The sequence below is a fragment of the Polyergus mexicanus genome, unplaced genomic scaffold, assembly GCF_030449975.1.
Source record: "Polyergus mexicanus isolate NDT 795.1 unplaced genomic scaffold, iyPolMexi1.0 SCAF_26, whole genome shotgun sequence".
Classification (NCBI taxonomy): Eukaryota; Metazoa; Arthropoda; class Insecta; order Hymenoptera; family Formicidae; genus Polyergus; species Polyergus mexicanus.
Genome location: NW_027223346.1, coordinates 3439690 through 3465826, shown reverse-complemented (window position 1 = coordinate 3465826; position 26137 = coordinate 3439690). Strand labels below are relative to the sequence as shown.

The window sequence follows — 26137 nt, the reverse complement described above, 5'->3', positions numbered from 1 at the left end:
ACACGTTGATTGTCTCATTTAAATTGCTTCTTATTTTCTTCAATTAATTAAGACCAAGGAACTGAATTACTGATAATTTACTTCATAATCGCCAAATCGTTCAACTTGACATGTTTAATCGTCTCGCCTCTCAATATAAATCGTTATACATTAAAAGACAGATCTCTACCGAATCCTTTAGAATATCATGAGATGTAAATTAATCAATATTACAAACCTTGAAGCGTCTTCAATCAGCGAAAGCTGAATCTCTTTCCCGTGTGGCTTTAAGGTTGTGCGAGGTTAAGGCAATTTTCAACGTAATTCCGTTAGGTGTGGGCTTCAAATCGATATAATCAGCGAACGCGGGGTTGCTTTAACCACGGTGGCCGCGTCGGGCTACGACTCTTGCGCCTAAATTCTACCCCTGCATCCAACTTGAGAATCTTCTTCTAACCGACCTTTATTAACGAAGCGAGTGCATTGTTTCGATATCGTGATACCCGACCCGGTTCATCCCTTGATCGAAAAACAGTTTCGAATGCGACCTCTCTGCCTGAGAATAATTTATTTTTATATTCTTATTACTTGCAAGACTCACGCAAACTTATACGAAATATCAAAATATATCAAAATTGAGAGAAAAGTTTTGATAATAATGATTGTATAAATTTTATTTTATTTTTATTTTTTTTTTTTTTTTTTCCAACAGAAATTGCGAATATATGTTTCGGATATAAATTAATTTAAAATAGCGGACACACACACACACACACTTAATAATTAGAAAATATTGTAATATAAAAATGTGTAAGTCGGATAAAATATCCCGAATTAATATTTCCTTGCAGATTATTCACTTGAGTCCGTATCAGTCACTATTCTCACGATGCTTTTAATAAGATAATGGATCAAAAACTTTATCCTCAAAACCACATCCTCCGATATTTAGATATTTCTACATGTATAAGTAATGCCAAATACCTACATGATACACGATTTGCCCATAGATTCCAATACGGCGTCCGAACAGGATCTTACGCTTGTTTCCTTTGTAAGTCCCTCGCGATCACTATAATCTCGATCTTTCCACACTCTGAGAGTTTACTTCCTGGACCAAGTCAGGAGAAACGACTGCCGCTACTATCGTCGAAATCGTTTGTTCAAGAACGGTGTCGCGACACCCGGGCGAAAAAATAACGAAGCCGCGTGATCGACCAGTTTACCGCTTTCGAATACGACGAAGACGAGCGTCTCTAAGCGCGAGATGTGGCACACCCCGAGACTTAGACACTACTGAACCAGCCCCATGGCAAACCTTGTTAACGGCAGTCGACAACCAAGTTTAAACTTCGGGTAACAATTCCCCTACCAACTCATTCTCTCTCTCTCTCTCTCTCTCTCTCTCTCTCTCTCTCTCTCTTCTCTCCTCTCGTATTCTCTCCCCCTTCCCGTTTAGCGCTCGATCTCTCTCCCCCTTTGTCTCTTTCTCTCTCATTCGTCGCGAAGATGACATTTTCTGTCTCGAAGAATTCTTCAAAACTAATTTAATTATCAAAACTTGACGACTTTCAAGATGAACTAAGTAACTGCTCGCCAATAAATGTTTCTCTTTGATACCGTAACGATAACTGCCTAACTAAAGAAACAGCTTGATGCTCTTATAAATGCCGAGATGTTTATATCCGCCAGTATATTGTACAACATCCGAAAATTCTGTGTTAAATCTTAAAGATTTGATAGCATTATGTAAGCTCATGAATAATAACAATTGATTATTTTCAAACGGCTTGCTAGAAATTAATTTTAAAGCGCATCTCTTTACTTCTCTTTAAATCTTGTTAGCAAATTACATCTCTATATCTCGTACAAAAATAATATAAATAATAAATGTTATAAGAAATAGAAAGCATGTTTTAAGTTAACAATGATTATTGAAAAATTTAATAGAATCAATATTTAAAATGTATAAAAAAACGTCGAACTATATCCTATCCTCTTGTTTTTTAATGTTTAAGGTCAAAAAAATCCTAATATTTTTTTATCATACTTAGCTGTAAATTAAACAAATATATAAAGTGGCGCAAGAATACAAACAAGATTTTTACAACAATTTTGAAAGAAAGCGTTCACCAAGGTATCCAGCGTCGATCGCTCCTTCGCTAATGAAGAACGGAAACTATTAGAGAGAAGAGAGTACTCTGATATAGATATCTAACAAGAATTCCCGCCACGATTGCCCGAAAACAGCATTGATTTCGCTGTATCAGCAAACTGTCGCCGTATTCGCTGATATCATGGCCTTTGTCGATTCCATCGTCGGAAAGACGACGCGGACAAGGCGACTGCCGTTAACCCCGAATCCCGATGATCCTTCGCGACCGAAATGGAGAGTGAGAGGTAGGGGTCGAGAACACGGAGGGTACCAAGTTCACCACAACCTTCCTTAAGCGGCGTGTCGGCGCGAAACTCGGTAGCCGCGTAACAAGAAAGAAGTAACTATCGTCGAAGCGGACTAGTTTGTTCAATGGCACGAAGACGCGAGGGGGCACGAAAGGGGGACAAGGGGAAACATAGGAAGGTGGGCCGAAGTTCCTCGCAAGAACAAGAACAAAGTTCCCGACAGAGACCCCCCCCCTCCCCCCCCCAACCGCTCTCTCGATCCTCATTCAACCCCCCTTGTGAGGTGTATACCCTCGCAGATGCGCGCACTTCGCGCACAACCGGTTCACCTTGGAAACTTTGGCTAAAACCAAATTCCAAGTACACGCCCGCGCACACCTCGAGCCTACCCTGTAAATTCGCCGCCACGGCCGCGAAGTCACACCGTTCTCGTTTTTCAGACGCGTTGGCGAGGCAACGCGAATTAGGATGCAAATATGATGCGAATATGTATTCGATAATTGATTGAAGAAACCACGAAGCACACGTGAGATTGCGTTATTGTAGAATGAGTAGAGAAAGAAAATTGTTTATAAATATTGCGAGTTGAGACTATCGTGGAAGATATATCGAAGATATGTGACAGTCGCTACTTTGATATTATGAATATCGTATAGATGGAGAAAAAAAATAATAAAAACTTTATACTGACGATGAAGAAGTATCTATGTTAAAAAAGGATTATAATTTGTTATATATATATAATTTCGAAAGAGACTTTTCCGGCGTTTCTCTTTGAAAATATAAATGTAAATTCAAAGTTCTACCAAAACTCGCGAGGAGATTCGAGATTGCGCCAAGTTGAAGAGAGATTTTTCAGCGTTTCTTAGTACTCACTCCGCGTTGATGAGCGGGAGATCTTCCACGTCAATCGATGATCGTACAGATATCGGGAGCCTCCTGGGTTACCGCGAAAGATTACTTCTCTCGTACAATTCTAGGGCACCGTTTGATCTCCTCTGCGTTTATCGCGATCCTGATGCCGGAAGACGCGTCGAGGAAGCTCAAAAGAGGAGACGTAGACAACCGTGATCGACGTTAGGCAGCCCTACGAGGTCCGTCCGAACCGTCCGCGCCGCGACGTCGACGAAGAGCGCCGATTTTCCACGAGCAACCCCGAGAGGTCGTACAACACCACCGTCAAGAGGAGGACAGCGGAGGGAAGAGAAAGAGGAGGTGGAGGAGGAGGAGAAAGCGGAAAGAGGGGTAGATGGAAGGAGCCGGAGGAGGATTTCAAACTGGTATTGGTGAGGAGGAGACCGCCGACGTTGAACAGCACCGATACGCGCTTGTGCGCGCGTTTGCGAGGAGTTAGATTAGAGAGGAGGAGAGAAGCGAGTGTGAGAAGAGAGGTGAGCGAAAGAGAGACAGGGTTGGATGTGCGACGTTGGACGTGCATCAGTATCGGTGAGAGTAAAACTTTTCTCGCTTGTGTTCGTACGCACGCATCGACTCGTCTCTGCGGGAGAGAGAGAGAGAGAGAGAGACATAGAGAGATGAGAAGAGAACGAGGAGAGACGAGGGAGGAGGGGGAGCAACCGAGAATGGAAGAGAGGAGAGAGAGAGAGAGAGAGAAGGGGCGCAGGAGGGGGGGGGGGGGGGAGAAAGATAGGGCGTAGTACGATTTTGCTAGTACGGAGACGAGGTTCCAAGCAAAACGCGTGGTCCACCTCCGAGTTATTTCCTTTTCCATCCTCTTCCCCTTTCTCCGCAAAACCACCCTCTCCCCTCTTTCTCCTCCTCCACCACCCTGCTGCCCCTGTCATCCCTCACCCAGGGACCACCGTCGCAGCTTGGACGGCACAAATTATTACCCGTCGCAGGTGCATTTTTTCCTATTCCCTCGCTCGCTCGCTCGCTCGCTCGCTCGCTCCGCGCGCCTTCCCGCAGCCTTCGCTCCAAAACGTCCGTCGTGTGACAAGAAATTACGAGAACTCGGAAGCGCCGGAACCCTTCGCCTCGCTCAATTACCGGCAACGAGGGTAAATCTCTCTGCTCGAGGTGCGCGTAAACTGCAGCAGCCGGCGCTCCGTGATCTTAGGAGAAACGTCACGGTGTCACGATGTACGCAGTCGAAATGAAGCGACCTTTAGACAGCGATGATAAACAAACACATGGCCGAAGAATAGAAAAAGAAAGTAGGAGAGAGAAGAATTTGTATAATAAAAAGATATCACACAATTTGTCGCATTTAAATTTAACCACCGATCTTCGTACGTATAAAACAATATATTCCTAAAAAGATGTAAAATTATATATATACGACTACATTCTTGAATGCTTATCAAAAATATTGCATTCTCCGATCGTCCGTTAACTGCAAGCCGCTTTCTCCCGCGTAACCTCGGTTTTATTTTTTTTTTCCCCCCTAGTAAATTGATTTCCCGAATAAGCGGAATATATACACGCTAGCGTGAGAGCTTTCAAAGTCAGCTGTTTCGGAGCTATTCGGCCGACTGTAAAATATGATGCGGCTGATCTCATATTTCGTTTATATTGTATAAATAATTATTTAAGCATATTATAAATAGTTATCGCCGTCTGTATTGACTTCACGCGCTAACGTTGTTCCGGAATGTCTCTCACAAACAAAGCTTTGGAAACCAGGATAAAGGGCGCCTCGACATAAATCTGATATCGGACTTGTCCATCTCACGAGATCACTTCGTAGCGAAAAATAATCCGCATTGCGCTGACGCTACGTATATAAATATATATCCGTTAAATCTTATACCTTTTCCAATTCTCAAACTTAACGGCGTTACGGAACGTCCAGTTGAAGAAGCGAACGTGTTCTTCGATAGTGTCATTGAAATCGCTGCGAGCGAATCGCGGGATTGCGCCGATCGAGTGACAGAGGGAGAGAGGAGAGGGATCAACGGTTTCTCTGAATCTTACGCGTAAAAATCGAAGATACCGTACGATGGTGAATGACGGGGCTCGTTCGCAGCCGACGAGTAGACGATGGGCTACCGAACGTCGAGTTTAATGCAGATTAAGGAGCGCGGGGGTGGAGGGGGGAGGGGGGAGGGAGACTAGAGGGTCCTTTGTAGAACGCGTTTCGTTCGGTATTAGCTGGAAGTAGCTCGTAGAACCGTGGTATTACCTGGAATTACGTCTCAATCTACCGTGGCCGTCGACTAAACTAATATTAAAACTTTTAACGTAGTTAGAGCGCGGCCCGTGGTTGCTTTACCGTCCGTGAAGCTCCATACTCGCTTCCTCTCTCTCTCTCTCTCTCCCTCTCCCTCTCCCTCTCATCTACCTCTCCCTCATCTTTTAACCTATCTCTCTTTCTCTCGCGCAGACATAGCATCCTCTTCTCGTCCCGTACACGCGTGTGTGTATATATGCGTGAATTGCATTGACCGCTACTGAACTTTGATGTGTTTCCTGCACAAAATTCACCTCCGAAGTCATAAATTAGCTACCGGAGACCGATGCGTTTCTCTTTGGCCGGCTCCCTCGAACCAGCGCAACCAATACCACGAGCCGGCACTTCAACCAACTCAAAAGCATCAAAAGCAAACGTCGGACAAACCCCGCAGCAGTTACGAAAGTATGTAATATAACAAATATTCGATCCAGATTGTCATCTAATTTTTTTAACGTACCTCGTCCATCCACGTGAAAGTGAAACGCGTTTTTTTTCTTCTCATTTTCCATTCGCTTGTCTGACCGCGATTGTAGCAATATTCTGTATTGATTGTCATGTAACTTTGCGATCGTACGCACGACTGTAACAAAAAGTTATACAATCCATAAAATTTAAATGTATTTAATCGCAATCTTAATTTTTTTACCGATCCATTTATCTCTCACTACATGCCATATGAATGAGATCTTAATCGGAAGTATAATTCACGATAAAAAATATGATTGTTGTAGTACATACAAAAAAAGACATCCCCAAATATATCAGGTGTACAATTTTGCTTCCTCCGTTTTTTTTCCAAAATTCGAGGCTTTATTGTAAAAAACTGGTTATACATTTTAAAATTGCTTGTTGAGTCACTCCCAATGATCGTGCCAATTCTTTTTCACTTTGACTCGAGTCTTCGTTAAGTAATGCCTCCAATTCTGCATCTTCGAAAACCTCTCTTCCACCGCTATGCCGGTTATCGACGTGAAAATCACCGTTCTTGAAGCGTTGAAACCACTCGCGACACGTTCTTTCACTAATAGCGGCTTCACCATAAGTATTTGAGAGCATTCGATGAGCCTCAGCCGCAGATTTCTTCATATTGAAGCGGAAAATTAAAACCTCCCGCAAATGACGAGAATTTGGCTCGTAAACTGACATTTTCAATCGAGAATAATTTTATGACGCGGACACAAATCGACTAATGTTTCTATGGGGTTATTTTTGACAGATGCCCAAGTTTATTGCATGACGTCTATGATTTATTTATTTCGACCACTTCTTACCGCTAAAGCCATCTATAGGAAAACGGCGAAAGCAAAGTTGTACACCTAATATATATATATATATTAAACTAAATTCTCTTTAAAATTATCCTGTTTAACTGTCATGATCGTGTCAATTATTTTTGACGCGTTCTCAAAGTTGTTTCCATTGGTCACTTTCACTTTGCTGATCGTGGCCTATCTTTAAAGTGCGTCGGCTGTCTCCGTTCTCACCGGGACAGGAACTTTTTATTCCGACGCTTAAGAAACGGCCGAGTCTTGCCAGATCGGAGTTACTCCATTTAGAATCTATTAAGTGAATTAAGTTCCACCAATGAAGTAGTTCTTCTCGCTTCGCCTCTCTATCTTTCTTTCCGCCAACCGTCGGCAACTTTTACTCCTTCCAGCTTCCTTCCAAAGTTGTCCGAGGATAGAGTGTCGGCCAGATGCGAAAAGACGAGGGAGAGGGAGGCAAAAATCGAAAATTTAATCTCAAATTCACACCGAATAATGCGAGAAGAGACGCGAGCGCGACTAGAGGAAAGCGCGGCAATAAAATCGTCGCATCAGCAAAACCTAAAACTGTCTTGTAATCGGGAAATAATGTATCGGTACCTTGCAACTGAAACAATTAAGCGCCATTTCACAATGCAAAGATAGAAACGAGCGAGCATATGACACTTTCTTCCTTTTACATTCAAGCCATAAGAAGATGTAGGTCGTTCTAATTCCAAGACATATATATATATGCATTTTTATTTTTTGTCTTACTAGACATAGGAAAGATCAGTATTAGAAATATACAATGCGATACGTTTATGCACGCGCACCTACAATTAATATGCACCGATATGAAAAACTGTTGTTTACTAAATATATATAGGTCATAATATTTGTATGACCATGTCGTTAAAGAAAAATACCCAACCGGTACCAGAAGATAACAGTCCTAAATTGAAAATTGTAATATTATCACACGCACATACGGCACACAAAATAAATAAATAATTTTGTCTCGTCATATTTCTCTTCCATTTATTCATAATGTAAATTTGAAACTTTGTTATTACAGTGTGAGAATTGTTGTGCACGATTGTTTATTAACGCGTATGTATTGCACATATAAATACTTCATATTATGACGATAACTCAAAATTTCGCATTAACTTCTAAAAACAACACGGATTATCGTCGTATTTGGAAAGAATCGACGAATACAAGATAATTGCGTTATTGCGATAAATTTCTTAGTTCGCATCAACTTTTTCGCCTCTCGATCTTTTACGTCATTACCCATTTCGATCATTCCCCATTGTGACGCCCACGCGGCTTTTGTTTGATTGTAATAAATTTTCATAAATCACTCACGTGATCATAATCGTAATCATAATCGTGACACAATAATGTTGACGGATATTTTTCTATCCAATGCGGTGCTTCTGATATCTTGATGAACAATTGCGATATTTACTTTGACTCTACGTGATCGAAGTTTCCTAAATGATTTAACTTACAACCGGCTATCTCGTTAACGAGCATGTTTACGGCCGTCCTGATATTGTCGTCTAACAGTGTTTACCTAATACTTTTGAAACTATATTAGCTAGCAAAGCGAAAGTAAAAGTAAATGCAGAATGCCATAACTTTCTCTCCATGATAATTAATCCTTTAAAGATGTATATAAATTAAGAAACTGAATAAAAACTTTAGGGAACTAGTATCGTAAGAATTTAAAAGGCAGATTCGAAACTAATATCGTTAATCGTTAATAACGATAAATAATAAATAATTTTCTCGCGATACTCTTATATAAATCAATTATTAATAAAGTTATGTACAATTATTATTAAATATGGTACTTTACAATGTATCACGATATACATATCCATGTAACTTGAATTGATTTTTATAATTCTATAAAAGCAATTATACAATATTAAAAAAGAGAGCAGCCTCGATATATTCGACACGATGCGATATAAAGAGATGCGCGCGATTTTTTACATCGCTATATCAATAATACCTAAAATGTACTCAAACGCGACAGCGACGATCGCGTATGAAACATCCTCGCGTTCGCAAACCTCGAAGAGGAGTGTTGGAACGTCCTGCCCCGGTAACGTTTTCATCCCTCCCCGCGCTCGCGTCCTACCCTCGAAATTCTAGAGAGCTCTCCCGTCTCTCTTTCACTTGCCGCGGCATCCTTGTCGTTCCTCCTCTTGCCGGAAACGTCCACGCGCAAGCGTGGCGGCCCCACTCTCGCTGAAAGCTCGTCGGCGAGACACACTCGGGAAAAGCTCCGCGTTCCACGCCTCCCACGATAGGCTTACTTTCGCCGATTTACTTTTTGCCGATGAGAAGGACGACGCCGGCGTCGTCTCGTAGATGGTCGCGGGGTCCATACATGGCTCCGTGTCCAGGGAGGAAAAAGCAGCTCTCCCCATCGTCGTTGTCCAGGAAAGAGCTTTCCTACAAGCCGCGCTGGCTTCTTTCCCTTTTTGCTCTCTCTCTCTCTCTCTCTCTCCCCGTTTCGCGCGATCGCCGCGTCCTTTCTTCGGGATACCGCCGGATTCTCGCTTCGTCTTTTTGCGCCCCGCTTCTGTTTCCGAGCTATCGCGAACAATAAACGACGGTACTCTCCGGAATTATAGCCGACACCGGAACGACAGCCAGAAGGGATCCACTCCGAGTCGAAAGTAGAGTATTTGTCTGACGCGTAATTACTCCCGATAATCCGCTGTTTGAGAACGATTCGCGATGCGTCTCCCTTAATAGTACATCACAATAGTTTAAAGGCAAATCGATTTTGTTTCTCTAACGTATCGATAAATCGTTAAAATATACTTGACACGTAACAATGAAGATAGCGATATTGTACATGGCACTTATTACGTAAACAAATATTATACGTTTCTCAAATAATTTTATGAAAACATATAGTTATGAAGTATTTCATTTTAAAAGTGAAGATTTGAAATCTTCACGTTTTTGCACCCTAGCCGATTGTTGGGTAAAGGAGAACCGCAAGACGGTGAAACGGTAAGTATGCAGGCACTAGTACTTTGCGCGAAAGTAGGAAAAATCCTGGAGCAAAGTATGTTAATGGCCGAAAGTGAAATAAAACGGCCGCGAGGTCACTCGAGCGGCAAAGTTCAAAGTCCAAAGTTCGCTTGCCACCCCGTCAGATCCCCTTTCCACGGAGACGCAACTCCCGGACTTTCCGAACCTCCCCCCGCAAGAGCGGAGAGAGAATCATCCGGATATTCTACTAGAGAATTCGCCGTTAAAGAAATGAATAATAAACATGATGCTTTCTCTGTAAAAAGATCTTATAAATATTTTTTAACGTGTCAAATGCTGTCAAATTATTGTCGCTCGAGTTGCTAATAGTTATTTATATTACTTATTGTCAAGAATATGTTTGCCTTTTGCATGTTCAATTATTATCTTTCAAATGCAATCACGAAATAAAAATAATTGCTTCAGTAAAGCATGATGAAGTCATCGGAGCATCAAGATATCTTACAGCGGGCTCATCGAAGTTGAAGTTTGCCAAAGGGGTTACTGATCTGATTTTAGGGGCGTTCGACGGTAGCTTTTAGGGGCGACCAGCGCAAGATACAGGCAGATATAAGAAGGCAAACACGGACGACACGTTTATATATCTGTATACGCGTATTTGTTCGTAAATACGGGAACCCAAGGCGTTGCGTACGAGGGTAAATATTGATAGGGGAAGAAATAGAGAGAAAGAGGAAGGGAGAAGGAAAGAAAGAAAGAAAGAAAGAAAAGAAGAAGAGATGCGCAGGAGGCGCGTATACAGTCCCATATATCCATCGGAGAAAGAACGATGATGCCTCGTGGTCCGAGGCATAAATCCATCGGTTTGCTCTCTATCTTAACTCTCACTCTACGTACGACCTCGAGGCATCGACGAGGCTTTTTCTGAGATCAACCTTCGCGATCTCGTCTGCAATTTTTATTGTCTCGGGGGCGCCGCCAGTCGCATGTCTTAGTCCAGTTCGATCTACGTATCTGGCCTGTCGCATTTTGATCAATTGACATTTCCGTTCGCTTATTTAAAAATTAAATAAAAGTGTAATTTCCCCCTTGTACATTTTTTCACGAGCAGAGTTTATTTTCACGCACAATTAGTTAAGTAAACGAAAATGTTTCTCCCGGAATCTTTATATAAGATCTATTATAATCCATAATTTTCAATTCAGAATATAATTAATATATAATTAAAGTTCACCTTTTTATATGTCGAAGAGTATAAAGCATATAAAAATCAAAGACTTTACAAAATAAATATTATTATTACGCGATCTAAATTAATGATAATTGTCTCTTTTAAAGTAAACGCACCATACATGATATATGATTTCGCAATTATTTGGCAGTTTCTTGACGACTCGCGAAAAGCAAGCATGATTGCAACGTTAAGCGAGATGTCCTATTGAATGTTAAATGATACGAAAATGAGGAACGATGCCGGTCGTAAGGCAGGAAAGGAATGCTGTCGACGTTTTCTCTTCGTCGATGGCCGCTATCGCAATATTAATTGACGCAAGAAATTAGCTTCGCGATCCCTGAGAATGATTGATCGCATAATGAGAAATCCCTAATAATGACCTCGACGTTTTGGGGTCCGGAGAAACCGGTGGCGGCGGCGGCGGCGTCTTCGTCGTTTGTCGGGGGTGGAAAGGTATTAAGAAACGACATTAGATTATAATTTATATTAAAATCTGTGCAAGGAGATAAAGAGAGGAGACACCCACCGACGGTCGATCTCAACCCTTCGCCAGTGGCGTAACATCCGTCGTCCTAAGACGATCAACGCGATACTTGAATGTTGGATGAAATTTATGTGTCAAAATTTAGAATCTATATTATATATCTCTCTTTCGCTTTCTCAAAAAAAAAGAAGAAAAAAAAAGATGACATTTATTAAAATAAAAAAGTTATTAAAAATTATTACGCTCTGCGCAGGAAAATTGATGAAGCACAGATATACAATAATTGTAATAAAAATAGATTTTTCAGAAGAATTTGTTGTTCGCCAATTATCGACAACTTTAAAGATAATTTCATAAATCTATTACAATATCGCAATGAAAATAAAGAATAAAAGTGTCATATTAATTAGTCTCTACGCCAATGAAGAATAATCAAGGGGTGGTCCAAGGGACGCTTTATGGCGGAGAAGTGAGAAAGAGAGACAGAAGCAGAAAGTACATCGCACATAAGGCAGACAACGCGATAGAGTATGTATTATAGTGAAGCAAAGATGGGGTAGCGGGACAGCATGCTTAGACGTAATGGGATACAACTTTGGACTTATTCCAATTAAGGTATTGAGCGTGCAATGGCAAATGCTCTCTCGGCCTAACACGGTGTTACACTTTAGAAAATACTTTTTGGTCGATACATCAGACTTTTGATGAAAAGATCGTATAAATTTGCACGATGGATAAAAGTTATTAATAATATATCAATATAAAAAAATGTATATACCTCTTTATATATCAAGTCAACAGATAATTGAGAAAAAATCAATAATTTTTGTATAATATATAGTTATGATACCGATAAAAGCATCATAGATAAGTAAAACAATTTATTCAAGCGATTTGAACCCAAGAATCCTCCGAAACACGAATTTTCTTTCTTACGCTTTCTTTGATCCAAGTCTCAAAGTTACAATGAAGGTAAAATGAATCTTCTGCGCAATTATCGTCGATCCACGATTTTCTTGCTACCAATAATAAAGTGCGTGATTTATATGAACGTTTAAGGCAAAAAGCGCTCGATCGCGCTAGGCGAGTGCAAGGACCTGCCAACAGGACGAGAACGACGGCACGAAGAGACCCTCTTTACTCGCCACCGACGGTACGAAACAAGACCCGCATTACATCGAAGCGACAGGACGATATCATGAATTATAAAATGACGGTAAAAGCGAAAGTTTTCAGCGGTTTCGCGAATCCAGCAGCGTGCGAGGAGAAGAGAGAGGGAGAGTGAGATAGAGATCGCGGCAGCGAACGAACCAACCAACTAACCGACCAGACAGGCTTCTCCTAATTTAATGAAATAGCAAAGGGTTAGGCTTCTAGCAGGTGAAGCGCCGAGCAAATGTTTAGGCTAAGTAACCCGGGTACATGACGAATACGGAAATGTAGTTGTGTGCAACGCATTTGAGAGTTTAATGACATCTATGTATCTTGCGCGCTTCTCTTCCCGCACTTACTTTCTCATTTTTATGCGGCTTGCATATCTACTTTCTTTCTTTACACGACACGACAATATAAAAGAATATTGTCATAAAATATTGCTTAGATATACATTAATATTTTAAAACTAAAAACATAAATAAAAACAAACATTTCAAAAATTAAAAAAACAGATATATATATATATATATATATATATTAGTTTACGACTTGCGTACCAACATTAGCTCTCTGTTTCGTTCTAAGATATTACATCACGTAATTTGTATATGCTTCTATTGAAGATAAAGATGACCTCGGAATATTATCAATAAAAATTGCATTGTCTCGTATCTCTCTACATGTATCCCTCGTACTCTCTTTCCCGTTTCCCTTTATCCTCGAGAAGGATTCATTAAAATGGATGTGAGACGCTTTTTGACGACGGCGATAGTGCTGGCTCGCAGCATCCGCGCCACCAGCCAACCCATCTCTGCCTCCGAGCGGTGAACATGCAAATGCGGAACTGGTTACGCGAGCGTTTTCACGTCCGGAACGAGGCGGTAACGAGAGAAATCCGACGAGACGTCTCCTGGATAATTTCCCTCCTAGGGCACGCGAAAGTGTCCTACGCATACTCGATTATCGGCGTAACGATAGGACGAACGCGCGTCGTTCGTCTATAAGTAAAAATTTGAAAGATATTTTTTAAACGTAATCACAATTTGTCATCAGCATGACATTTCGAAAGTATAAAAGCGCAAAAAAAAAAGAGCGCTTCAGATTTTTCTAAATACCAAAAATCGTTCAAGTTTATCTTTTATTAGAGCATAGAAATAATATATATTATTAGAATTTTAACGAAATCGTTATAGTCGAGTAAACTTGGCGAAAGATGGAGAGAGTCGCTTCTGAAATGAACATCCCCCGCCGATATATCTCCCTAACTTCAATCTGGATACTCGGCACAATACCGTTCTCGTCCAGGAGGACTGGTCAGGCGACGATGGAAACGAATGGGAGGACGCTCACCGGTGGTAGTAATCTGGAGGTATTCCCCGGACAGCCACGCGCGTCAGGACGGGAGGGAGAGGAACGAGGAGGAGGAGGAGGGGGATGAGGAAGTGCGATGACTGTACGCGACGGGCAAGGAGTGTCACAGGCCTGCGGGGAGGACGGCTGCGAGAAAGTGAGTTAGAAAGAGAGAGGGAGCACGGTCGTGATTACAGTGCCGTGTATTCAAATGGTCAGTCCGACCCACACCAATCACAACGAGCATCCCCGAACATCCCCGATACCCTTGTCTAATGCCAAAGGGACCAACACCGAGTGTACGCAGTGACACGGGAGTGCGCGAGCGTGGCGACGTGTCCACACGCACGCACCGACCTCTCGCACGTCGAATCGAGAAATGGTAATATGCAACTTGGCCGACAAGCTTCCCTCCGTCGACTGGAAAATTCGAAGGACCTCCCCAGAGATCCGGCTGACCGTTGCAGGACATCGGAAGACCTCGAGAACCCCCAGTCTTCTGTAATAACGTGCCCCTCGTCGAAAACCGCCACGCTATTGCATCGCTTGATATGTTGCCCTCGCGAAGACAAAGAACTCGGTACCCCTTTCTCATTCTCTCTCTACCTATTTCGGATACTCTTTTTTAGCTATATTTGCGATGTTTTAACAATTAATCCAAATATAATCAGACTTATAACTATTACATATTATTTTAAAATTATATTATATTAGCCTCTCTAATAAAAAAGACTACATCTCTCAAATGACAGCAGAAAACGTTCTTATAAACGATGGCGTTGCTGTGGTCGAGACAACTCATACTAATAGTTCGTAACGGACAAACATTGTGCAAATCGAGTCAATCGCCGAACTTGAAAGATAACCTCCTTGTTGGCAGGCGTGATAACTAGTGGTAGGTAGGTAGAGATCTAGGAGAACGAGAAGGAGACGGTGAAGATGGCGATAGGTCGTAGGACGACCCTAGTTAGTCCCGGGTCTATGAATCGTTAATGCTAATCAGGATCGCCAGGGCTGCGGACGAGGTGACGTCAGCCCTTCGTCAGAGATATGGACGCGACGAAGGGACTTGATCAATTAACCCCCTTCGCGATATAGATAAACTTTGAAGATCACGGTCTTTGCATTCTCATACGGTTAACTAAATGTACAAGTGGAACAGTAATATTAAGAAACATAGAACTTAATAAAAAAAAATATATATATAAATTCTAAAAGCGAAAGAAAATTAAAAATATGATAAAAATAAATCCAGAAAAACAAGAAAAAAAACTATCTCTGTCTCAAAAGCCCCAGTCATTAATTAATATAGAAATTAAACGATTAGTTAAACATAGCTTATATTTACTCTTTCTTCTAAATTTCTTTTAGAGAAATTATATTTTTATTTATAAGTGTAAAAAAAAAATAAGGAAAATTCATTAACGCCAGATTAATTGGCGTTAAAAAGCGTACGGTGTACGATTCGTTCGAACAATCGATCAATATAATAAACGTGGACGCGGAAGCGCAGATTAGTAGAAGATCATCCCTTTTCCGAGGACTCAGCAAAATATCGCGATACCGTAGAGTAAACATTTCGCGAAAGATGGGGAGAAGATACGTCGACCGGGGGGTTGATTCCGTTCGGCTGCCGCGAATCGTTTCGCACAAGTTTGCCTTATCTACCGACGAGAATATAAATTTTGTCGAAAGGTCGACGATGCGTTATGGGGAAGAGACGCGCGCGCAATTCGCCATCTTCCATTATCCATTGTTTGCCGCGCGCTTGACCCAAGATTAACGCTCACAGATTCTCGGTCGTTCATTTTGTCGGCTATATCGCACATAAGACGTACATCTATGAGAAAGAAACTTATACGACTGTCGCGCATCTAACAGAATTAGTTTGCGAATTTTTGTAATTCTAATAAAGGCTTTTGGCTTTCTGTGCGTAATATTCTTGAAATATGTGCATCGATAAATTAAAAATGTGACATTATTATACATTAAACAATAAAAATTAAAATACTAATAGTCAATAAATAATAGCAATCATTTATCAGCTGATTTTTTTCTAATTTTCTTATTTCATTATTAACTTGACACATATTGAGTTGACATAAAATATTTGATGCTACGCGGAAATATAAAAAGAAGCAAGGATAGGGTTTATCTGAAATTTTACGAGCGTGCTGCATCGACTTAACTCAACGCCAACTCTGACGAATCTGGAGAGCGTGCCGTTGGAAGGCGCGAAGTGAAAAATGTGAGAAACTTGCCGCTCCCGACCACGTGCAGCTGACGATTGCGTCATGGTCCGCGGAAGGTACCGCGTGCAACGAATATGCAACGCGAAAATATAATTGTGTAATAACGAGATGTAGCGAGAGATATTTATTTTTCAAGGCTTATGGAAGCTCGCGTGGACTTGATACGAACCACGTTCGCAATTAGTAGAACGAGTAAAATTAACATGCGCGAATAAACGCTAAAGAGTCGTCCTATCATGTATCTTGTACGTATGCGCTTTGCCGGACGCGCAAATTTTGCATTTTTTTTTTTTTTCAGCAGATTAACAAATATTGTATGTGTCTCTCACATCGAAATACACGATACTCTAGAAAGTTTGCTTCGAAAATTTGGAGTCGAAGGAAATTTTTAACAAAAATTGATAGATTTTGATAGATAAAAAATATAATTAACAGAATCTCAATTTTTATAATGATAACTTTTAAGATCAAAAATTACGCAAATAATAACGTTATCGTTGAGGAAAGATCGTTCTGAAAAATTTAATCCCATATAACTTTCCAAAATCCGATGCCAATTTGCAAAGCTCTGTACACGGTGATTCAAAGCTTGTTAGTATCGAAACGGTGGCTATTTTTCTGCCGCCCCATGTGCGCGATATTTCGAGGACGAGTAAATATTCGGCACTGACCAGCTCAACCCTGGTTCGACGAGTTTCGGCAATGCTGAAGGGGGTTAACTAGCGGGCTAACGAATGCAATATGTCGGAGCCAGCTAAAAAGCAGGAAATCGCTACAACGAGCGCCGGAGACCGGGCCCGTTGGTCATTGTGAGCACGAAAACGCGCCCCGCGAAAAATACAGCCGAACAGCCGGCAGCGATTTTTATCAGTTATTCAGTTATTAGTTTCATTCAGAGAAACGCTGGGCTGCGTGTTCGACACCCGGCAGACGCGAATACGCCGCGGTCGCTTTGTCGTGGAGCGAAATTCCCGCGGAAATTCCGCCTCCTATTCACATCACATTTTTGTTTTACTCATCGGTATGGCGAAAAAAAATTAATGATCCCTTTCCGCTGCGCGTAATACGACATACGAATAGAATAATTATTATACCAATTTTTGCCGAGAGACCATGCTTTATTATATCACGGTTATTTGATTCAGTAGAAACAATTATGTCGATCGTAGCGAGCGCGAGTCGACATTTTCGTACAAATTTTTCTAAATTTCTTGGAAAATTTCTGGTCGATATAACGTGGCAGTAAAAAAAAAAAAAAAATCAAACGATACGTATATTAAACTGAAAAAACGATAATACAGCTGACCAATCGAAATATAACTAACGAGCACGTTCCGCGATCGATGAATCGTTCTCGTTATCGGGATCACTGATTTCGGTTTTCCATAAGTGCGTGCTTCTTCTTCAAGCACTCTCCGAGGGACGACGAATGGCGGGGTGGAGGGGGGCGGGGAGGGGAAAGAGGGAAGGGGCAGCGATAAATTCCGCAGGAGCTGCGTAAGAACGGGGGCGGCTCGTCGATAATAAGGGGATGATCTCGCGATAAGGGCGGTGGCATTAATTGAGATTCCAGATAGAGTGTGGTAACTTTTGCTCGGAGCCGCGAGCTCGGATAACGATCGCCGGAACAATGGCAGCTGCGGCCGCATCTGGGCTGCATCGAGAATCCGTGAGAGACTCGATGCTCGGGCGAGCAGACAGGGTGCAGGAAGAAAGAAATGGGGGCTGCCCCGCAGCCGAACGGAAAAGGAAAGGGGACGAAGGGAAACGGACTTTTGGCTCTTGATGCCGCGGGAGAGTCCATAAATCCATTCACGAGCGATAACTCGAAATCTCATCCTCTCTCCTCTGCGCTACGTTTGTCTCGATCTGCTCTTTCTCTACCATTTTTAGTGATTGAGACATTAATCGTAGCTGTACTCGAACGATAATATTCTTGATATCGGATATAAAGTAGTATGGTTTCTCCTTCCGGAAATTACGACTATTATGTCCGTGTAAAAAATGCAACGTACAAGTCCTAAACAATGATTCTATCGTAACATAAAATAATGCAAGACGCTAATGTAATAACAAAGAAAGAAAAATTAAAATGTATAGCTATGCTTGATGTGAGAAGAGAATGATTTTAATCCAGGTACAAGGAGCTTTAAAGCGAAGGATTCAGGATTCTGCAGCGTGCTGCCCTCGGACGACGATGGATTGAAGTCAAGTAGTCTATCTGCTATATAATTAACAAGGATCGAGGATTTATTTTCCTCTGTCGCTTTCGAAAATTAAGAATATTTTTCAGATTACATTGTTTAAATTTTATTTATAAATAATATTTCCATTACACGCGTGTAAAGCATAATTTAAATTCTGTCAATTAATTTATGTAATTATTTATATTAATTATGTAATATTATTTAAGTAAAAATTTTACTTAAAAGAAACAATGAATTTGATTCATAGATTATATGAGATATTAAGAAAAGTATTTGAGAAATACAATATAATTCTTCATGACTTTATGAAAAGGATATCTAAATATAAAAATAGATACAAGTATATTGTCAAATATCTCTATGATAAATTATATATGAGACTCAATTTTTATGTATACCATATCGTATGTATGAAAATAATTGTATTGTATGATATCTAAATTCTCTCTCTCTCTCTCTCTCTCTCTCTCTCTCTGAAACGTAGCGTCTGTTGCGATATATCTATGTGTTACATCACAATAGAACATGTAATAACATATGTACAGGTATATAAGACGCAACAACGTTAAGCGTCATTGGCACAAGATGCCTTCTGCTTCCGTAGATTCCACCGATTTCATCTGATAAATTTCACTGGGTGGATATATTCAGGTAACGGAAAGCTATTACAAGGCGATATCTATCGAGGTTGGGGTGGACGGGAGGGCCGCCTGGAGAGAAATAAAGAGCGATTGCCTCGGTAAATCAGAGTCCCCTCCCCCCCCCATCCACCCCCGCCATCGGGACTACCGCCCTTCGTGCTCGCCCGGCAGGAACACCTTCCTTCCGCCGAGTTGTCGTACTGCATACCAGCGGCGAAACGAAGAACACGAAGAACATACGTATCGAGACATTAGCGGACCTTCGTCGTCTCCCTCTTCCCCCCCGCCCTCCGCCCCGGTTCCCGGGGACGCGTCCACCTCTTCTCTTCTCGCGTACGTTTCAACCCATTCGATGGTCTACGAAGCGCGAACGGGGGGGGGGGGGGGGGGATGGAATTACCGCGCTCGCTCACCCCCCGAAAGTATTTCCCGAACAGAACCCGATAAAGCACCGCGTATGTATCATCCGTTGGCGTGCGATCGCGGGCGGCTAATAATAAATTCCTGTCGAACACGACCGGAATCCTCCTGTCCTCATTTCGTCGCGCCGTTATACAGTTGCTTCGAGAATTGTTTATTCTCCCATTAACGCGAAACGCGAAGAATTGACGAAGGGCATATGTATACGAATGAGGAACGTCACATATATATATTATCGTATCGCGATAAAATTTTTGAACGACTCAAATTTTATAAAATAAGGGCGAAAGCGCTCCTAAGCATCTATCATTGGTATCTAAAAATTTTTTTATACTGAGAGAAATATAGAGAGAATAGTATCAATTTTTTTCTTCAATATAATGTTCAATAAAAATAATCTGTCAAACGTGATAAAGTCTAATATTCCTTATACAAGATTATTTTCTATGATCAATACTCGAGAAGAATATTAAATGAAAAAGAATTCTAAGAAAGAGGAAGAAAGAAGGAGAACTTTTTCAATCTTTCTTTTTTTCTTTTTTCTTTTTTTATATGTTAAATACTTAATATAATATACTTGTCCTATCTTATAGAGGCAAAGAAATATATCTGGTGATTTTTCAAATTATGCCTCATGAGACTATCGCAGGCATTCTCGTGGAAAATGGCAATACTGTACGTGATATAGTTCGGAATGAGAAGAGCGTACACGCGCGGCGAGCTTTTTGGCCGTACCATCGCTAAAGCCCCGTCCACGCTCGTGTAATAATAAATCGGGCGATCGCCATCGATAACAACTGCAAAGATACGCCGTTATCTCGCGCAACGGACGGTCTGGCCGTTTTATAGATAATTTATTGGCCGAGCAATTTGTAAGGGTCCGAATAATGGCGCAGAATCCAACGAAATCCTGCCGGCTATACCAACTCGCTAAAGACACGTGAGTTTATGGCCGGGGTGAAAATCCCTCGAATTCACTTACCGCTTTAGTTTCAGATCTTCCTCTATAATTTATCGCGTAAAATTTCTTAACTATTCAATCCACAATCTCTCATCGCGCGAAACTAATTCCTACGGTACAATCCTCGAGAACCCATATTAAGTTAGCCCCCCCACCAACGCCAAATTAAATCAAATACATAAAATAATTTAGTGCTAATTATGTGCTAATTAGTTGCCGCAGTCCGAATTTTGTTGCTCAAACCGTTTAGCAGGAATTTACATTCAAAGTGGGGGGTGCTAGCTTGACATTAAGCCAGCCCCCCCCATAGTGAAAAAAATATATATAAAGCTCGAATAAAAAAATAAAATACACTAGAATTTGTTGCGTATTCTTAATTTTGTTAATGTACATGTTGGATAATTTTCATTTTTTAAGAATAACGCGTTAAAGATATATGTTAAGATTACAGAGTGATCAGAGTTAAATAAATGTAATCGTATTAATGACTTCGAATGCTAATAAAATAGTAAAATTAATGCGCTCAACGATTATAATTATGAAATCATCAGTAATCATTAATGACGAATAACAGAAATAATCAAGGTAAAAATAATATGGTCAGTTTTAATTCTAAATATTTATATGATTAATTTTGTTAATGCACATGTTTGATAATTTTCATTCTCTAAAAATGACGCGTTAAGGATGTTAAGATTACAGAGTGATCAGAGTTAAATAAAATGTAATCGTATTAATGATGATTTCGAATGCTAATAAAATAGTAAAATTAATGCGCTCAACGATTATAATTATGAAATCATCAGTAATCATTAATGACGAATAACAGAAAAAATCAAAGCAAAAATAATATGGTCAGTTTTAATTCTAAATATTTATATGATTATCAGATCATAAATAATTAATCAAAAAACAACTCGATTTTTCAATACCATCGTTTCCATAAATTAAAAAATAAATTGACATGCATATTGTTAATTTCGTTAATGCACATGTTTGATAATTTTCATTCTCTAAAAATGACGCGTTAAGGATGTTAAGATTACAGAGTGATCAGAGTTAAATAAAATGTAATCGTATTAATGATGATTTCGAATGCTAATAAAATAGTAAAATTAATGCCCTCAACGATTATAATTATGAAATCATTAATAATCATCAATGACGAATAATAGAAATAATCAAGGCAAAGATAATATGGTCAGTTATAATTCTAAATATTTATACATGAGCAATAAATCATTAATAAAAAAACAAAACCCCGATTTTTCAATACTATTGTTTCTATAAACTAAAAATTATATTGACAATTTTAAATGTTTAATAATAAATTCTACTGACCGACCGATGTACCGCCCTTGCATGTCTCACTTCTTTCCGCATCTGGTCATCGCGAGATCCCTTCCGTTTCCGGTTGCTCCCATCGCTTCAAATTGAGACGAGACAGTCTATCAATTTGTCCCCTCATGCATAATCACTATTCTCATAATCACTATTTCACTCGGAGTCCAAAATCCGCCATATGCAATGACGCGGTAAAATTATTTCCATGCCGATTATAAACACGAAAGAACATATAATCGCGTATTAATAAATGGACAGAGACGATTTTCCGTGATTCTAATCGACATTCCCGATACTCACGACATCCACTTTATACACGGGATAAACTTGTGATGGATAAAAAAAGGCGAGAAATACGGAAAGAATATTTCAATCTCGCAGCTAATGCAACGCGACGGTTACTGTAACGGTTACGGAAAATTTAGGCAGGTTGAGTAGTAGTAGATGGGGAGGGGGGAACGCGTCGTCGAATATCCGTTCCAGGAAAAGGAGCGAGCGCGTCTCTTCCAAGAAATAAACCGTACGCGAAAAATCCTGCGCGAGATAAATCAAACTAGCTCGAGCGACGCTCTTTTGCGATCTCGATTTATGAAATTGTGAATATAACTCTGAAAAAAGGATTACATTTGAAAACAATATTAAAGAATATTAAAGCAGAAACGTGTGGAATGCGACGCGCTTATATTTTCAACGCAATATTATTATATACGACAGCGAATAAATTATTTCAGCGCCTAAAAATATGTTAAATAATGTATGCATCGATCGTTGTATCGGATTATAAAGTCGATATATCAAAACTACAAATTACTCTCGATTCGGATATTTCGAATATTCGGATGCGAAATTCATTTTCGATAGATAAAAGATGCGTGGGAAAAATCTTGTCGTTTGCGAGTATATATATATCGAAAGATGCCTTAATCACGATTACACGGGTTAATATATTACACTCGGATAATCGCCTGTTATTCGATACAAGACCCCCCCGACACTCGTTCGTACGCGGATCTCACTTTCGACGGATAAAAAGACGCGAGAAACACGGAGCGCGACCGTAATTCGTCTTGAGACTCGCGCTTGTGTGAAGAGACTGACGCGATTACGAAAAATTTAGGCTGGACGGGTAGGTGAGGAGAGGGGAGGACCGCGTCGCCGAACGTCTCGGTACACAATCGTTCAAAAAACATTTGGTCGTAAACATTCAGATATAAACAAAGAAGCGCGGCTCGAGAGAAAGAGAGAGAGAGAGAGAGCTTATATTACAAAATCTCGATCAATTTTCATGGCGAAACGATAATACAACGAGAATAATCGTTGAATAGAATGTGTAAGATTCCAGGAGGAATATATCTGAAAAGCAGCTCACACACCACATATGAACATTCCTAATAAAATATTCTTATTTAAGAGAAAAAAAAAATGTGTTCGGTTAGTCGACAGTAAGTCGACTAATTTTACACGTCAGGTTTAATAATATTCATGGTTGTAAAATTGACCAATCACGGTCATTCGATTCTTGATTGGTGATTGGTTAGTTTTAAAACTATGGATGTTACTGAAATCCAATTAAGGGTGACATGTCAACGTTAATCAATGTCTGAAATGCCGCGAGAAACCACGAGTACCAACAGCTAAATGACCCATATTAAGTTAGCCCCCCCACCAACGCCAAATTAAGTCAAATACATCAAATAATTTAGTGCTAATTATGTGCTAATTAGTTGCCGTAGTCCGAATTTTGTTGCTCAAACCGTTTAGCAGGTATTTACATTCAAAGTGGGGGGTGCTAGCTTGACATTAAGCCAGCCCCCCTCATAGTAAAAAAAATATATATAAAGCTCGAATCAAAAAATAAAATACACTAGAATTTGTTGCGTATTCTTAATTTTGTTAATGTACATGTTGGATAATTTTCATTTTTTAAGAATGACGCGTTAAAGATATATGTTAAGATTACAGAGTGATCAGAGTTAAATAAAATGTAATCGTATTAATGATGATTTCGAATGCTAATAAAATAGTAAAATTAATGCGCTCAACGATTATAATTATGAAATCATTAATAATCATCAATGAGGAATAATAGAAATAATCAAGGCAAAGATAATATGGTCAGTTTTAATTCTAAATATTTATATGATTATCAGATCATAAATAATTAATCAAAAAACAACTCGATTTTTCAATATCATCGTTTCCGTAAATTAAAAAATAAATTGACATGCATATTGTTAATTTCGTTTGATAATTTTCATTCTCTAAAAATGACGCGTTAAAGATGTTAAGATTACAGAGTGATCAGAGTTAAATAAAATGTAATCGTATTAATGATGATTTCGAATGCTAATAAAATAGTAAAATTAATGCGCTCAACGATTATAATTACGAAATCATTAATAATCATCAATGATGAATAATAGAAATAATCAAGGCAAAGATAATATGGTCAGTTTTAATTCTAAATATTTATATGATTATCAGATCATAAATAATTAATCAAAAAACAACTCGATTTTTCAATACCATCGTTTCCATAAATTAAAAAATAAATTGACATGCATATTGTTAATTTCGTTAATGCACATGTTTGATAATTTTCATTCTCTAAAAATGACGCGTTAAGGATGTTAAGATTACAGAGTGATCAGAGTTAAATAAAATGTAATCGTATTAATGATGATTTCGAATGCTAATAAAATAGTAAAATTAATGCGCTCAACGATTATAATTATGAAATCATTAATAATCATCAATGACGAATAATAGAAATAATCAAGGCAAAGGTAATATGGTCAGTTATAATTCTAAATATTTATACATGAGCTATAAATCATTAATAAAAAAACAAAACCCCGATTTTTCAATACTATTGTTTCCATAAACTAAAAATTATATTGACAAATTTAAATGTTTAATAATAAATTCTACTGACCGACCGATGCACCGCCCTTGCATGTCTCACTTCTTTCCGCATCTGGTCATCGCGAGATCCCTTCCGTTTCCGGTTGCTCCCATCGCTTCAAATTGAGACGAGACAGTCTATCAATTTGTCCCCTCATGCATAATCACTATTCTCATAATCACTATTTCACTCGTAGTCCAAAATCCGCCATATGCAATGACGCGGTAAAATTATTTCCATGCCGATTATAAACACGAAAGAACATATAATCGCGTATTAATAAATGGACAGAGACGATTTTCCGTGATTCTAATAGACATTCCCGATACTCCCGACATCCACTTTATACACGGGATAAACTTGTGATGGATAAAAAAAGGCGAGAAATACGGAAAGAATATTTCAATCTCGCAGCTAATGCAACGCGACGGTTACTGTAACGGTTACGGAAAATTTAGGCAGGTTGAGTAGTAGTAGATGGGGAGGGAGGAACGCGTCGTCGAATATCCGTTCCAGGAAAAGGAGCGAGCGCGTCTCTTCCGAGAAATAAACCGTACGCGAAGAATCCTGCGCGAGATAAATGAAACTAGCTCGAGCGACGCTCATTTGCGATCTCGATTTATGAAATTGTGAATATAACTCTGAAAAAAGGATTACATTTGCAAACAATATTAAAGAATATTAAAGCAGAAACGTGTGGAACGCGACGCGCTTATATTTTAACGCAATATTATTATATACGACAGCGAATAAATTATTTCAGCGCCTAAAAATATGTTAAATAATGTATTCATCGATCGTTGTATCGTATTATAAAGTCGATATATCAAAACTACAAATTACTCTCGATTCGGATATTTCGAATATTCGTTCGGATGCAAAATTCATTTTCGATAGATAAAAGATGCGTGGGAAAAATCTTGTCGTTTGCGAGTATATATATATCGAAAGATGCCTTAATCACGATTACACGGGTTAATATATTACACTCGGATAATCGCCTGTTATTCGATACAAGACCCCCCCGACACTCGTTCGTACGCGGATCTCACTTTCGACGGATAAAAAGACGCGAGAAACACGGAGCGCGACCGTAATTCGTCTTGAGACTCGCGCTTGTGTGAAGAGACTGACGCGATTACGAAAAATTTAGGCTGGACGGGTAGGTGAGGAGAGGGGAGGACCGCGTCGCCGAACGTCTCGGTACACAAGCGTTCAAAAAACATTTGGTCGTAAACATTCAGATATAAACAAAGAAGCGCGGCTCGAGAGAAAGAGAGAGAGAGAGCTTATATTACAAAATCTCGATCAATTTTCATGGCGAAACGATAATAC

At 39.8% G+C, this 26137-nt stretch overlaps 1 protein-coding gene across 7 annotated transcripts in view; it reads right to left on the bottom strand.

Annotated features, from left to right (window-relative positions):
- LOC138943410 (uncharacterized) overlaps window positions 1–26137 on the bottom strand; it is a 333199-nt gene that overhangs the window by 184269 nt on the left and 122793 nt on the right. Inside the window, exon 1 of one of the 7 annotated variants that reach the window (XM_070314255.1) lies at window positions 24833–24886. The exons of 3 other annotated variants lie outside the window; for them this stretch is intronic. The gene's annotated coding sequence lies outside the window, so the exon portion shown is untranslated. Of the gene's footprint in view, window positions 1–217; window positions 253–3258; window positions 3455–21894; window positions 22118–24832; window positions 24887–26137 lie in introns of those variants that run through there. 3 more of the 7 variants (XM_070314256.1, XM_070314253.1, XM_070314257.1) reach the window with 3 other exon arrangements.